Genomic DNA, 14,659 nt, shown 5'->3' on the forward strand with positions numbered 1-14,659 from the left:
AGAAATATATCTACTTCGTAAAAGTCCCAGACTTGTAAGAGATTGCTACCAAACCTTGAACCAAAATTTAACACTTGTCTTATAGAAAAAGTTTAAGAAAATGGTAAAAGAGTAAAAACTAGATAAGCTTGAATCCAAAACCATGGATACAATGAAACAAATATATATCTACTTCAATTATGAACCAGATATACAAATCCATAATAAACTATCAGTTAATCAAATCCAGCAATAATATGTTTAAGACACAACAAAATGTTAGTAGGATTCATCACAAGAATAGATATGCTTTAATATAACATAAACCTATTGGTATAATTCACTGCACTTATAGACTAAAGGGAAAAAAGAGTTATGATTATTTTACTAGATGCTTCCTGTGTATTTAATAAATTCAACAGTTGTAATAAAAAATACATGTGAAATAAGAAATAGAAGATTCACTTGCGGGGATTGTATTCAGCTGAATGTAAAATCAAGGAAAATAAATAAATAAGCCATGATATAAACTCCATAGAGCCCTCCTCCCTCCCCTAAAAGGGATCAGGCAAAAAAAAAGAAATGGCAGCTCATGATGCCAGGGACCCAGCACTCCTATTTTGTTACTCTGATGTTGTTCTATTCCAACACAGCACTTAAAAATAGACTCGGAAGGATGAATAGCAGTGGCTCCAGTCCACCTCTTCTGCTCCCCAAATAACCATCCTTCCTCTTGTTTTCACACAGAGTATGTATATACCCTCCCTAAGGGAGACAACCACAATTTCCCATCCAGGTACTTGGTAAAATCATCTGCATTTGCAAGTAAAATGCTAACAAGAAGAACTTAAAAGTCCTATCTTTTAGATGTTCAAAGTAAAACATCTGTTTCCATGGAACCGCCATATTATTGTGATAATGTGTTCCATCTTATTTGAGCTAACTGTGTCTTTCTTTATGACATTATTTAAAATGAAAGGAAATTAACAACTCAGTGGTTGAAAATAATTTTGACTATAAAAACAAGGTAAGTACATGTATAGTTATATAACTTCCATTTATGTAAATTTTAGACTGAAAAGACCTTGGAAACCATGTAAAGTCTGCTCTATATTTATAGATTAGGGAACTGAAGAATGAGAAAATTACATTCCAAAATTCTACACAAGTTAATGGCATATCCAGCACTTGGGATTCAATGTTCTTAATCTTCGTTCATTGCTCTTTCTCTTAAAATCAAAATAACACTTTATAACAGAATTAACAACCCATTTCTGGACTTTCCAGCCAGCAACATGAAGTACAGTGAGCAGATTCATTAGTTTGCACTACCATTGCTAGTACTTAGGAGTGGCATTCAGAAAGTTAGGTCAATTATCACTTGTGTAATTTGCACTAAGTACAATTTTCCTTATAATTCCATATCCATGTCACACAAACAATTTTGCTTGGGAGTATTTATTTTCCTTTTACAGCAGTAGAGGATTTTTTTTTTAAGATTCTATTTATTTATTCATGAGAGACACAGAGAGAGAGAGAGGCAGAGACACAGGTGGAGGGAGAAACAGGCTCCATGCAGGGAGCTCAATGTGGGACTCAAACCCGGGACTCCAGGTTGATGCCCTGGGCCTCAGGCAAGAGCTAAACCGCTGAGCCACGCAGGGATCCCCTACAGAAGAGAATTCTTGAACATCTTTACAGACTGATCTGATCCTATGTGAAAGCCCTCAGTAATGATTTGATAAGTAATTATTGCTAATTTAAGAATAGACATTAATGGCTTAAATGGTTATAATGATGAGAGGAGTTGAGGTAGAAGACACAAAACCTTCTCTCACAGGTGCTGCAAAACACAAAACATTTTCTGTAGAAATAAAGAGAGTGTTGTAAATTCCATGGTGATGATCATAATGGTTTCGAGAGGTTTCCAAATCAGTTGAACTCTGAGCTGTTGACTTTTCTCATAAAGAGAAAGGAAGATCTTAGTACATAAAGAACATGTATTTCTAATCAGACAGATTTTTGAAATCTTGGCTCTGCCACCAATTAGCTATGTGATTTTGGAAGCATGTCTGAACCTTGATGTCCTCATCCTGGATTTGATATATCACCACCTATTCAAGCTTGTGATGAGGATTAGAAGAATGTAAAGCACTTACTGGAGTGCCTGTCACCATTTGTGTCTGATAAATTATATTAATTGAATTCACAGTAGAGAAGTGATCCACACACCATCAATACAGAAACACTCCTCGGAGAGGAATCAAGACTTGAGTTCAAGAACCTGATTTAATAAGAAAGAAAAGAAGTATAGATTGTCTGAAATCACATTTCTTAATCTCCTCACACCCAATATATACTCTTTTCCTCAGAGGGCATGGGGTTAGGAGGTTCATACACATGTAGAATAGCTGAAGGCAAGAAGTTCTGAAGATCAACTGACTTCTGTTTCTAGTCCACAGTGACTACCTTTTGGGAAAAAAACAAACAAACAAACAAACAAAAAATAAACAAAACAAAACAAAAAAAACTTTCCAGGCCTTTGCCCCACCATCTTCCTATCCACATTAGAAGGGCAAGATGACCTTCCTTAGGCCCATTCTCTCCCTAGGCTCTGATGCCCATCCATCCTCTACATGCCCATTAAGGGGTAGGGGACCTCCAGCCGAGTATCTGAGTATTCAGTCCCAAGCCTAATCAGGTTTGAATGTAGCAAATCAACTTTAGCACCTGGGGTGTGTTGCTGAACTAAATCTCAGGTTTGTAACCTGATCTCCAGATTTTACTCGATTGCTGCTTTAAGTCCAGGTTTTGGTAATGATAACATTTATGGTAACTGTCCTAGTCCACATGGGCTGCTGTAACAAAATATCACAGATTGAGTGACTTATAAACAATAGACCTTTATTTCTCACTGTTCTAGAGGCTGGAAGTCCAAGATCCAGGGTGCCAAGTGGTTGGGTGAAGACCTTCTGGGTCAGACTTCCCACCATGTCCTCACCTGGTAAAAGAGGCAGGAAGCTCTCTGGGATGGCTTTTATAAGGTCATGAATCCCATTCGTGAGGGTTCCTCTCTTATCACCTAATCACCTCCCAGAGACCTCACTTCCCAATACCATTACATTGGAGTTAGGATTTCAACATATGGATTTGAGGGGGATACAAACATTCAGACCATAGCAATGGTCACTCTTATTCTAGAACTAGGGATCTGATGCTGAATCCAACCATGAGCTTTGGAATCGAACTTATATGAATTTTTATATTTGCTTTACAGCCTTACAGGTTCCTGATTCTAAGCTAATTTACTACAATGGGCTTCTGCTGGATAATTTCTAAGATGGAATAAAAATAACTGCCTCAAAATGTTTTGGAGGGAATTGTGATATTCCATGTAAACCATCTGGCATATCGCAGGTACTCAATAAATATTAATAGTCAACTCTCCTAAAGCTGTCACACACCTCTTCATGTTCCTGTGCGATGCCACCCCCACCTGCTGGAAAGACCAGGACCTTTTTTGATATTCCTGATGTCACTGGAAGGTGTGTTCCTTTTCCCCAACTGCTCTGTCATGCAGATGCCCTCATCTGGTAGTCAGATACCTGGCCATGTCATGAAGTAAGTACGAGGCCTGCCACTGGAACCATCACAATATCATCGGCTGCTGGGTTTTGCTTTTTTTGTTGTTTTTTTGTTTCTCTTTTCTTTAAATTCTCTGCGTCTGTATCAAAAACTTGCATCCTGTTTGTGTTGGCACACTTGCCAACAACTTCTCTGTGGCTGAGATAAGTCGCAGTGTGGTTTTCCAAAGTGTTAGGACATATTTCCTTATTTGGACGATCTGTTTATTATTGGTGTTCTTTTTTTTGATGATCAAGTATAATTTGGGGGCATAAGAATATTCTAGGCATCCTTACTAACACTACTTTAACTTCTCACCCTTTACAGTATCTATGCCCTTTGAAGTGTAACTTGGAGTTCCTCCTCTGTAAGTGGAATATATTTCCCTGCCCTTCAGCTGGGGCTCTGTTCTGTGTCTTGCTCCCTAGAAAGGGGGAAGTGACAGTGTGTCAGTTCCACACTGAGACTCTAAGAAGCCTTGTGTTTTTCTATGTGCCCTCTTACACTGCTACCATCACCATGGGATGCATCCACTTGGGCTACTCTGTGAGTCTGAAGAGGATGATTAAAGACTCCAGGGCAAAGGTACTCTACTAAGCCCATTGAGATCAGCCACCTTCTGGTCAACCTACCAAATCTTAAGCAATAATAATATTATAAAATGTGATTTTAAGACACTTACTTTTAGGAAGGCTTGTTTAATAGCAAAAGTTAACTGACAAAACCAATATAGATAAAGTACAGTGTAGATTAAACATAATGTGCCAATTATACAGGAACTCTATATACTTTGCATCTATTATTGTTCCCACTAGTTTGGAAGGTAAATATAAATTTTGCAAGTATGATTGGGTTTGGTAGGCCAAAACAAAAACAAATTGGATTCTAATGGTCCTTTTTAACAGGAAGGATTTTCCTAAACAGTCAAGTCTTTCCTGTCTTTTCATTTCACTTGTATCTCCTGTCATGTTTCCTTCAGGAACACATTGAATGAACATAAGCTGGGGATGCATCTTTAAGAATAGAGTAGTTCTCCAAGGGCTCCCTAGAAAACTGAAGTTTTCCAAAGTGCCAAGCCAAGCTGATTGAATTGCTGAAAAGAGAAATGGGCTAGCCTGGCACTGGCTGCCTGTCTCCACCGAGTACAGCCATGATTGTGAAACAATGAGGAACAAGGGGACATCTTCGATTTTATTCTGTGCACAATTTGTCTTGAGGTTACAGTGATCACCCGAGTTCCAGCATTTTATGAGGACTTGCAGGAGGATACGTTCAAAGTGAATTCTAAATGACCAAAAGCCACTTGATCAGAAAAATTCAATTTATAACAAGATTCACCACTTCAAAGTCAATTCTATACCTTTTATTATCCAGAGGCTATGGAATGAATCATTTTCTCTGGATTGCAGCAAGTTCATATGCTGGATACTTACAGGGTTACAATTATTAAGATCCACCGTCTGAAACAATTACCCCTAGAAACACATTTGGTTTCTCTCCGTGGCACTGTTGTGGTCTCAAAGCTGAGGTTAGTTTTAATTTTAAGTTTCCGCACACAAATTACTAGCCACTCCCTTGCTCATTACAATTCAACTCTCATACACACCCTTTCAGATACAGTCTATTTGCTTTACAGCCAATCCCCCTAAAATTTCTGACATTATACCAGATTTGTTCTTGCTATGTAAATCATGGCATGCATGACTGTATGCTTCAGTAGAACCTAAATGAAAATCCCTAAGGGTCACAACACCTCCCCACCAATTCCCTACCACACCTGACCCAAAGTCTTTGTTGCAAATCAGAGGACACACAGGGAAGGCAGAAGATTTAGACCAACAGGAGAACTGCGAATTGATTGAAATTGCTTGACTTTATACTTTTTTTAAGTCCTAGGTAATTGGGCAAAATATCTGTTGTGATTAAATTAAATCCAGTTACAGATACATAAAGTTAATATTTTTGCACATCGGCCTTGGTGTTTGAGCACTCTGCATCCACTAAACACATGATTCCAATGAGAATATCCTGGGATCACAGTTATTAATAGGAACATAAACGTCATTAATGCAGCATAGAGGAGGGGTCAGAAGTAGAGTGGTCAGGGAGGACTTAACTTTGGAAAAGTGAAAATTCTTCAAGTGGAAATGTGGCCCGGGAAGATTCCAAGCAGATCAAGCAGCAGGAACATATATACAGAAGAATGGGATCATATATTCTGGAAATAACTAGTAATTTGGTATATCTAGAGAGTGATTCTCTCCTTTCAATTTCTTCCTATCTCATTCCTTCCTCCATGCCTTAAGAGGAGCTGGAGCCAGAGCATCCCTCACAACTTACTGCTAATGAGTTGTTAAGGTTGGTGAAAAAATGCTATTCTGGGAAATCTAAGGCTTATGCTTTCACAGCAATATCCAGCATGCCTATACCTACAAAATTAGTTTTACTCTATCTTAGAAAGACACAGGAGTATGCTCCCTCAAGGTTGGAAAAAGAAAAAAAAAAAAAAGGAGAGATCAGAAAGCTTCATATGATGGTTCTCAAGTTTTTTCTTCTCAAGTACACTTTATATTCTTAAAATGTTTTTGGGGTCCCCAAGGAGATTGTGTTTATATGACTGATATCTATCGATATCAATCATATTCCAAACTGAAACATATGGCATAATATGGCTTTTAAATGCTTATTTATTAAGCAATTTAAAATAATGACATATCCATTACTGATATAAATAACATATTTTAATAAAAATATTTTTCAAATATAAAAACAATGGTGGAAATATTGGCATTGTTTTACATTGTTGCAAATGTCTTTAATGCCTGGCTTTATAGAAGACTGTTGGATTTGTATGTATGCACTCATCATCTTGTGATAGGTTGTTTTGGTTCCAATGTAAAAGAAACCCAGGCTCATGTAATATGTAGAGGGGAAGGAATATTTTAGTGGTCTTTTCAGAGAATGGTGGATGTTCTTCTCGAAAACCACACCTAAATTTGACAACTGGTAGTTTCTCAAAGGCCAATTCCTGTGTGGAATCTGAAACCATATCAATATATTTTTTGCAATAAAAAACTTTGTCACAATGAAATTCGTTGGTCTGTCTTGAACTTTGAATCGATCTTTGCCCTTGTTTGTGGGGTCATGCACTAGTTATTTGAAAAATTTCAGCTTATACAGAGTTTTAAGTCACATTAAAAGCATGTGGATTAATAACATTGTTAATCTCATGAGAAAAGACTCCCCAATACTTATGGGAAGCAGAATCAAGCATTATTTAAAAATCCTAATTTTCACTGTAGGGCTCAAATTTTCTTACCTGAAATACCATAATTTGTTTTCCTTGAAATATTAAGTTCCTTCTACTTATTTGTAAGGAAATGTCCCCCAAATGCTCTAATTTTAACAATTCACGTTTTTTCTACTGTCAATTGTTCCCTCAAATAAAAATTGAATTTCATGTAAAAGATAGTTTGGCTTGCAATCCCGATTGCCCACATGCTTTTCCTTGAAAGCACTATCATATTTCAGTATGTAGCAAAGCGCTTCAGGTATACCTTCCATTTCATCACATAGAATATTAAAAAGACATGCCCAGAGGGTCAAGATTTAATAATAAAATTCATCATTGCAACTTTTTAAATCAAGAATATTTTTTTTAAAATTTTTATTTATTTATGATAGTCACACACAGAGAGAGAGGCAGACATAGGTAGAGGGAGAAGCAGGCTCCATGCACTGGGAGCCCAACGTGGGATTCGATCCCGGGTCTCTAGGATTGTGCCCTGGGCCAAAGGCAGGCGCCAAACCGCTGCGCCACCCAGGGATCCCAATCAAGAATATTTTTGATAAAACATTTCTCTTTTCTGTGTATCTGTCATGAAAAATACAACTGTGATTGCAGTTTGCTGCTACTGATTGGTTTGTGCCAAGACACCAACAGAGTGCCCGTGCATGCATTTTGCATCATGACTGCAAATGTCAACATAGTGAAAAGGGACAGTAGGTACTTAGTGGTGTCAGGAGAATCACTGTGGCCTCAGGTGTCCCCTGGAGGTGTGGTCTATGATCTGTGGACCACACTTTGGGAATTCTCTTTGGTGTAGAGAATCTAAAGATCAAGGATTTTGGTGTAAGCACTGTGATGTACTGATGGGTAGAACATGGATCTGCTTCTCACCAGGACAAGCATGTTTGGCAGTGTTTTTTAGAGGTTAGAACTAATCGTTTTTGCCTTATCCAGTGGATCTCAAATTGAGCTGTGCATCAGCCTCATCTCAGGAACTGTAGAGGAAAAAAAATTAGGGAGTGGTCTTCTCCAGTGGATTTAAATGTAAAGTCCAGCATGTGTTCTTATTGTGTCTTTGGTGATGCCATTCAGTCAGATTATGAGATATATTTGGAACCCCTGGATCACGTGGCTATGGAAAGTCTACTGGGTGTTACAGATTATGTGTTGTTGTAAGAGTACTCATAGGTACATCCAAGATGCCAGCTTGACTTTTCTATTGTTTCTAGCGGTCTTGGAAACTACAGTTACCAGGGAATCAACCACAGGCTTAAACTGCAGTTTTTAGAAAATGTGAAGAGGTTAACAAGAAGGAAATTTCTATTTATTTTCTAGCCCTAGCATCATGTGAGTTTCCAATAAGACCTTGTAGACAAGACAAGATTATGTAGACATCCTTTAAAGTCTTTTGGACAATATGGTTTTGGATTTTTTAAAATATCTTCCTAAAGTTTTGTGACCCTCTTGTAGGTGTTAATTGGGATAAAAACAACGTTTCAATATAATAAGGGGAATGGCTACGTCAAATACTGGAAAACAAGTGACAGATAACCATAAGGTTAAGATCATTAAGGAAGAAATTATATGAGTGACAGAAAGGGGGCAGCTCTGAACAAAAGCTTATTTTTGTTTTTATTTTTGCTTTTTAAGATTTTATTTATTGATTCATGACAGACATAGAGAGAGAGGCAGAGACACAGGCAGAGGGAGAAGCAGACTCCGTGCAGGGAGCCCAATGATGGACTCAATCCCAGGATCCTGGGATCACACCCTGAGCTGAAGACAGACGCTCAACCACTGCCACCCAGGTGCCCCAAAAGCTTATTTTTAAAGAGATAAAAGTGGGAGAAGGAAGAGCTGAACCTCAGAGAACCATGACCACTCCCTTAAACACTGAAGCTGCCAAGAGATCCTGTGGAATCAGCCGGGGAAGCCACTTGTGTGTATCAGGGGAGGGCTGGTGGTCAGTTCCCAGCTGTACCCATGTGCCTCTGTTTTCGCTCATGGCCACTAAAGATAAGAAGAGTCACAGAATTGCTGTAAAGTTTAAAGGAAATAATGTATATAAAAAGCTTAAGACCTTTCCTAGCCTGCCGTAAACTTTGAGTATTTTTTAGCTGTGATTATTTTTCATGAACTTTCCATGTTGAGATACTTATCTCAATCATCCTTTTATACCTAGTGGCTATCAAGCAAAAGATCCTTAGTAAATTTGTTTAACACTTATTGGGTAAATTAGAGCTGGTGGGCCAAGGAGGTACTGTAGGAAGTAGATCATTGCTTAAATGCCAGAGATTTTCCCTGTTCTCATTGGGGCTTGGTAGATTTTATTGAATAAATGTTTCTTTATGTGCTGCATGCCCTCAGGACAATTTCCCATGACTTTAAAGTTCTTTTTTTAAAAAAATAATTTTTATATATTATGGCTGTTCCGTTGGGCATCACATCAATGAGAGGACCTCCTCATGCCAGTGTACTATGTATCATCCTCCTGACACGTATCTTTAATGATTTAATGTGTCAAACATTCATCCTGTTTCTTCCTCCTCTCCCTTTTCATTAGGAGACAGTGGGAGAGACAGGGTGAATAAACTGATACTAATATTATTATTCTTAGGAATGAGTAATATATTGAGTAATGTTACATGGCAGGAATTGTGCTGATGACTATCCTGGACTCTCGTGATTTCCCGTTGCTCTGGAGTGACTTATTCTTGCTTTATGACATCAGCTCTTTACTGTGGATACTAGTCCCTCCACTCCACTGTCATTTTCAGGATCTTCGACAATCTTATTTTAAAGCTGTCTTTAGATTGCTTTGTTATTTTAAGAGAGTGAATTCTCCTCTTCTGCTGGTAGATTTTTTCTTCTCTCATTAGAGCTCTATGCACACTCTAGGCACCTGGAGGAGGGTCCCTGTCTTTCTCACTCTCATTTAAGGTTTCCCTCTGAAATCTCAAATCTTGTGGTTGTCTTCCTGGTTTAGATTTAAATTTCTCCTATTGCAATGTGGGGCTTCCATCTCTGAAAATGCTTTAATTCGAGTAGCTGAGGGGAAGAAGCTGGGCCTGGTGGCAACCAGGACAGCTTCACACTCACCCTTCACCCCAAGTAGGCAGCTCACTTACAGCCATGGGGCTGGTCACAACTTCCTCCATCCTTGATTCAGGAATGGAAAAACCCCACTCGCCACCCATTCAACCAGGGAGGGGCTTGCATGAGTAATTTGTCTCAGGGACCCATAGAGCTCTGTGAGTTGAATCCCATCTACCACTGACTGGTTCCAATTTCCACATTCAGGGCAAGATAAACTTCAGGGCTCCAGACCAAGCTTATCAGTGGATTTGCACTTTTTTTCCTGGTTGGGAAGATGTGTATCACTTTGTTTTTCTTGTGTGTGTGTGTGTGAGTGTGTGTGTACATGTACACATACATATACATATATGCGTGTGGATTAAAGTGTATTGATAATGGTTTGACATGCGGTAGTGGGATACCTTCTATATGAATTTGGCTGCCTCATTTTGACTAGAATTTTCACAACTACTGTATATTTATCATTTTCTTTAATGTTTGTTAAAAAAGAAAACAACAATTTGAAATGGGTGATGACCTGCCTCTTTTACAATTGGATAAAATGAGCTGAGAATAAGTTGTGTAACTTTCCTGCAGTTATAATGCCAGTTTTTGCTAAAGCTACTATTTAAAGCCAAGTAGGTTTTAATCAAATACCCATGTTCTTTCCATTTCACTATGCTGGGGTGAAGTCTAAAAATAATCTTTTGAATTAACACATATTTGGCATTTAAGTATTTTGCATTTTTTTCATTCAACGATACATATAATAAATATTTTCAAGCCAGTTTTGCAAAAGTCACTTTCTCCAATATAGGCAAAAAATATGCTATTCCAGAGCTGATCTTTCATGAATTGCTTCACTCATAATTTATTTACTTTTATTAGATACTCTTTATAGCTGTCTCTGGACAAGGAGGGGAAAAATCTACTGTTGTCTTCTTAACACGTTCTGAAGAAAACTAATAAAATTCAGGAGTTGTCAATAGTCCAGGAAGGTTAGTATTAACTGCTGCAGAAAAGAAGAATATTGCAAAGAAAAGGCACCAGTATTTATAACTGTCAAAGCCACAGAAGCAGTAATTTGAACAGCAGGAGCTATAGCTCAGTCACACAGTTTGTGCACCTCTCTATCCTGGCAACTCTGTGATCCACATGGTCTCAGCATTAAACTCAAATGGAGATGGGGAGGAATTTTAATGCAGAACTGAAGTCATTCTTCACTGAATTAGGCCTGTTGTTTAATCAAGAAATTAAACTCAAGGAGAGTGCCAAGAGCCTACACCTCGTGCATTTAAAATTCCCTTCTGAGGTGAAGTGGCCAGGTGTGGACTCACTGGCTGCTCGCTGGGATTCAGGGTCATAGGAAAGGGACACTTAGCATAATGGTACTCAGGGAGGCAATTATTGCCGCTCACAGGCTTCGATGCTGAGAAACCACAGTTTTAAATCCAGACTCTATAGCTAGTAGCTGCAAACATGAGACAAGCCAGTGAAATTTGCTGAACCTCTATGTCCTGACCTAGGAGAGAGGACAGCAGCCTGTCGTGTGCTCATGCAGAAGCTCGAGAGCCATTACTCTATCGTCTAGCAAGGGTGGCACTCGGAAGGACTCAATGCATGGTAGATGCGCCACAATCACCGTGTTCACTTACAGGAAGAGGATTTATCCTTCTGCACACCCTTGACCTTGGAAATTTTGTGGAAAAAGAGTGAGATATGTTTATTTATCTGTCAAATAATAATCTCAAAGATGGGCTACTTGTTATTTTTATGACTCCTTTATAACGTAAATGGATATAAGCAAAAGAAATGCCATCTCATTGCTATGATTAAAATGATTAGAATATTCCAGAAAGAGGAAGAAAATATCAAACTACCCAAAAGACACACACACACACACACACACACACACACACACACAGTGACAAACAATTTTAGAGGCTTCTTGGATAAGGGTCATAGCCAGTTGCTCATTCATTGGTTACCAAGGGCCATGTATGTATTTTTTTAAAGGTGACGCATTTTATTTTATGTTCCTTTTATTTTATTATTATTTTTTTATGTTCCTTTTAAATGAACACTGGTGTTCCTTGCATTTGAGATGATTGGAATGTGTTGGTTATGTAGGCATCTCTGGAGTAAGTGACAATCGCTTTCAGGTAAGCAAAGGAAAACAGCCAAGAAAGCAGACATATAGTGACAAGAAGCACGCTTGACCCCAGCTATGAGTTCCGAGCCCACCAATCTGATGAAAACAACCCACACCTGCAGAAACGTGACCCGAACCAGAGCCAGGTCATGGACTCCTGCTTGGACAGAATCACCAAAGGCACAGTCAGAGGGGGTCGGGGATGAGGGGCTGTCCTTGGAGAAATCACCTAGGACATAAAACGTTTTGCCTAAATCTTCTAAAAGAAAGGAAATATGCTGCTGAAATTGTTGCCACTTGCCTGTCTTCATCCCAGGAATTCCCCTTTAGAGGATTTCAAGCTTCTAGAAATCATGAAAGAGAATGAGAAAATGCAAGCAATATGCAACCTCTCCCCTCCCCCCAACCGGTTCCAGTGACAAGCCAGGCCCTGCATTTCAGTGTTTTAACATCAAAACAAAAGAAACATGCTGTTTGGAGAATGGTGGGGATATCCATAACCTTCCCCGCCCCAGATGTACAAAATTCAATGTTGTAGATTTTTTGCTAAATGAATGGAAATTAATTTGGAGCTCCAGAGAAAAAAGGAATCAGCACAAGCTACTTTGAAAGGAGGAATTTGGCCGGGACACAGGCTGTTTCTCCCTCTTCATGTGCTGCTTTCTCGGTTTCTAGAGTGCAATGAGCAAAGAGGGTCTTAAATATCATCTAAATAACAACATTCCACACTGAACCCCCCATTCTCAACAGATACCAGCTTTTGCACAAGCCCTTATTGTCAATCAAATGCTACCATGAAATTAGTCTGAGTAACAGCAGTTTTATATACCACGTTTTCACAAGGCACCATTTTATGATTACATATCAAAGACATTCACGATGCCAACCAATCTGTCAGCATTTAAATGAGGCATTTTGGAAAAAAAAAGTCAGACACAGCGTAAATGTGAGTAATGCTGCAGCATTATAAACCGTGCTCGGGTAGGAATTTAATGTACCTGCGCTCCCCATCGGTCCCATGCTATTTCTTTTGATGAAGCAAGATTAATTCCTCAACGTTACCTGTGTGGGAGAGATTGCATGTCCTTTTAAGAATATGCACTAGAAGTATGTCTTAAACCTAGCCCATCCCCCCACCCTTCTCTTTAAACACCTACATCCAGAGCTTGATTCAGGCAAAACCGTAAAGGGGACAAATTTGGCTTTCAGGACCATGTTTTGAAAGCAAGTGGCAAAATGTTTAGGAAAGGGGTTTGGAGCCAGACAGACCTGGGCCTGCCCATCATGTACTGTCCTATAGTAGGTGCAGCGTATGCTGAACAGACGGCTCAGGCAGCCCGCTGGAGCCCTCGGGGCCCCAGCCTCCTCTGCTGCAGAGTGGAAACAATTATGTCGACTCCATGTGGACAAGTCCAAGTTCCCGCATCCTGTGGCTGGGTTGTTGCCTATGATCTTTAAAATTAAATTTAAAATCTGCATCCTCCTTTTAGGAAACAACCTTCTTCATTCTGGTGAGTCTTCCATCATCAATTTCCACACGTTTAATGCATTTATTTTACCGTGTTACCAAATGTCATCGTCATTCTCTCACATCCACGTGCAAAGGGAGAATGTGTAAATAAAGGGGAATGACATGCCCACAGGTTCTCAATCCGCAGATCGGTGTAACCCCGTGTGGCGTGATTTACCAGTGGGGTGTGCATTTTCACCAATCATTACACCTAAGGGTTAAGTTCTCCCTAACGTTCTTAGGGAGAAACTTTCAGCAAACTTGGAAAACGTGAAAATTGTAATAATGGACATGTGGGTAAAGGGTGAGCAAGGAGAGGCATCTGGGTGTCTCCACCGCCTCTGAAATGAGACCATATGGGAGGTTTGCTCACCCTCGAGTCAGGCCAGCCCTGCCAGTACATGACACGGAGCCCACTGAGATTTCATCTGCCCAGCTGGATCAAAACGGAAAGGATCCGTTCAAAGCAGATGGACCTGGAAGCTGCAGCCATTGCCTGGGGGGGGTCTCTGTTTGAATTTAAAGAGCTTGGTACCAGCAGGGCATGAGGGGGCAGAGCAATCCCTCCTACTGCCCTCTAGTTGACCAGCGGCCCCCAAGACCAAGCCTCCTCTTGGGCAAAGGCCTGTCTGCCACCCTGCTGCCTCCCGAGGCCAAGTTCACAGCTTCCAGAGCCTGGCTTCTGGTGCGTTTCCGAGCGTGAGCAAGAACAGGATGAGCACGGCATGGGGAAGCCCTGGCAGCAGCCAAAGCAACGACTTTCGGGGCTCAAATATTGAAGAGATTAAAGTCTAATTCTGAGCTCATTGGCCAGGAACAGGAGACGGGCATTGAACTCAGAAGCTGAGAGAGGATCAGAGTGGATGCAGGACGTGGGTCCCAGACACCGCAGGTGCCACGACCACGCAGGTGCTGCAAAGCCACTCTGAAATGTGCTGGAATCATTAGGAAAATACATATGCTCCATATGACCAAAAAGAGTGTCCGTGAGTGAAAATACAGCTAACGAGCTTCATTGACCCATGTCTTC

The sequence above is a fragment of the Canis lupus genome, chromosome 17 (assembly GCF_011100685.1).
Source record: "Canis lupus familiaris isolate Mischka breed German Shepherd chromosome 17, alternate assembly UU_Cfam_GSD_1.0, whole genome shotgun sequence".
In the NCBI taxonomy this organism is placed as follows: Eukaryota; Metazoa; Chordata; class Mammalia; order Carnivora; family Canidae; genus Canis; species Canis lupus.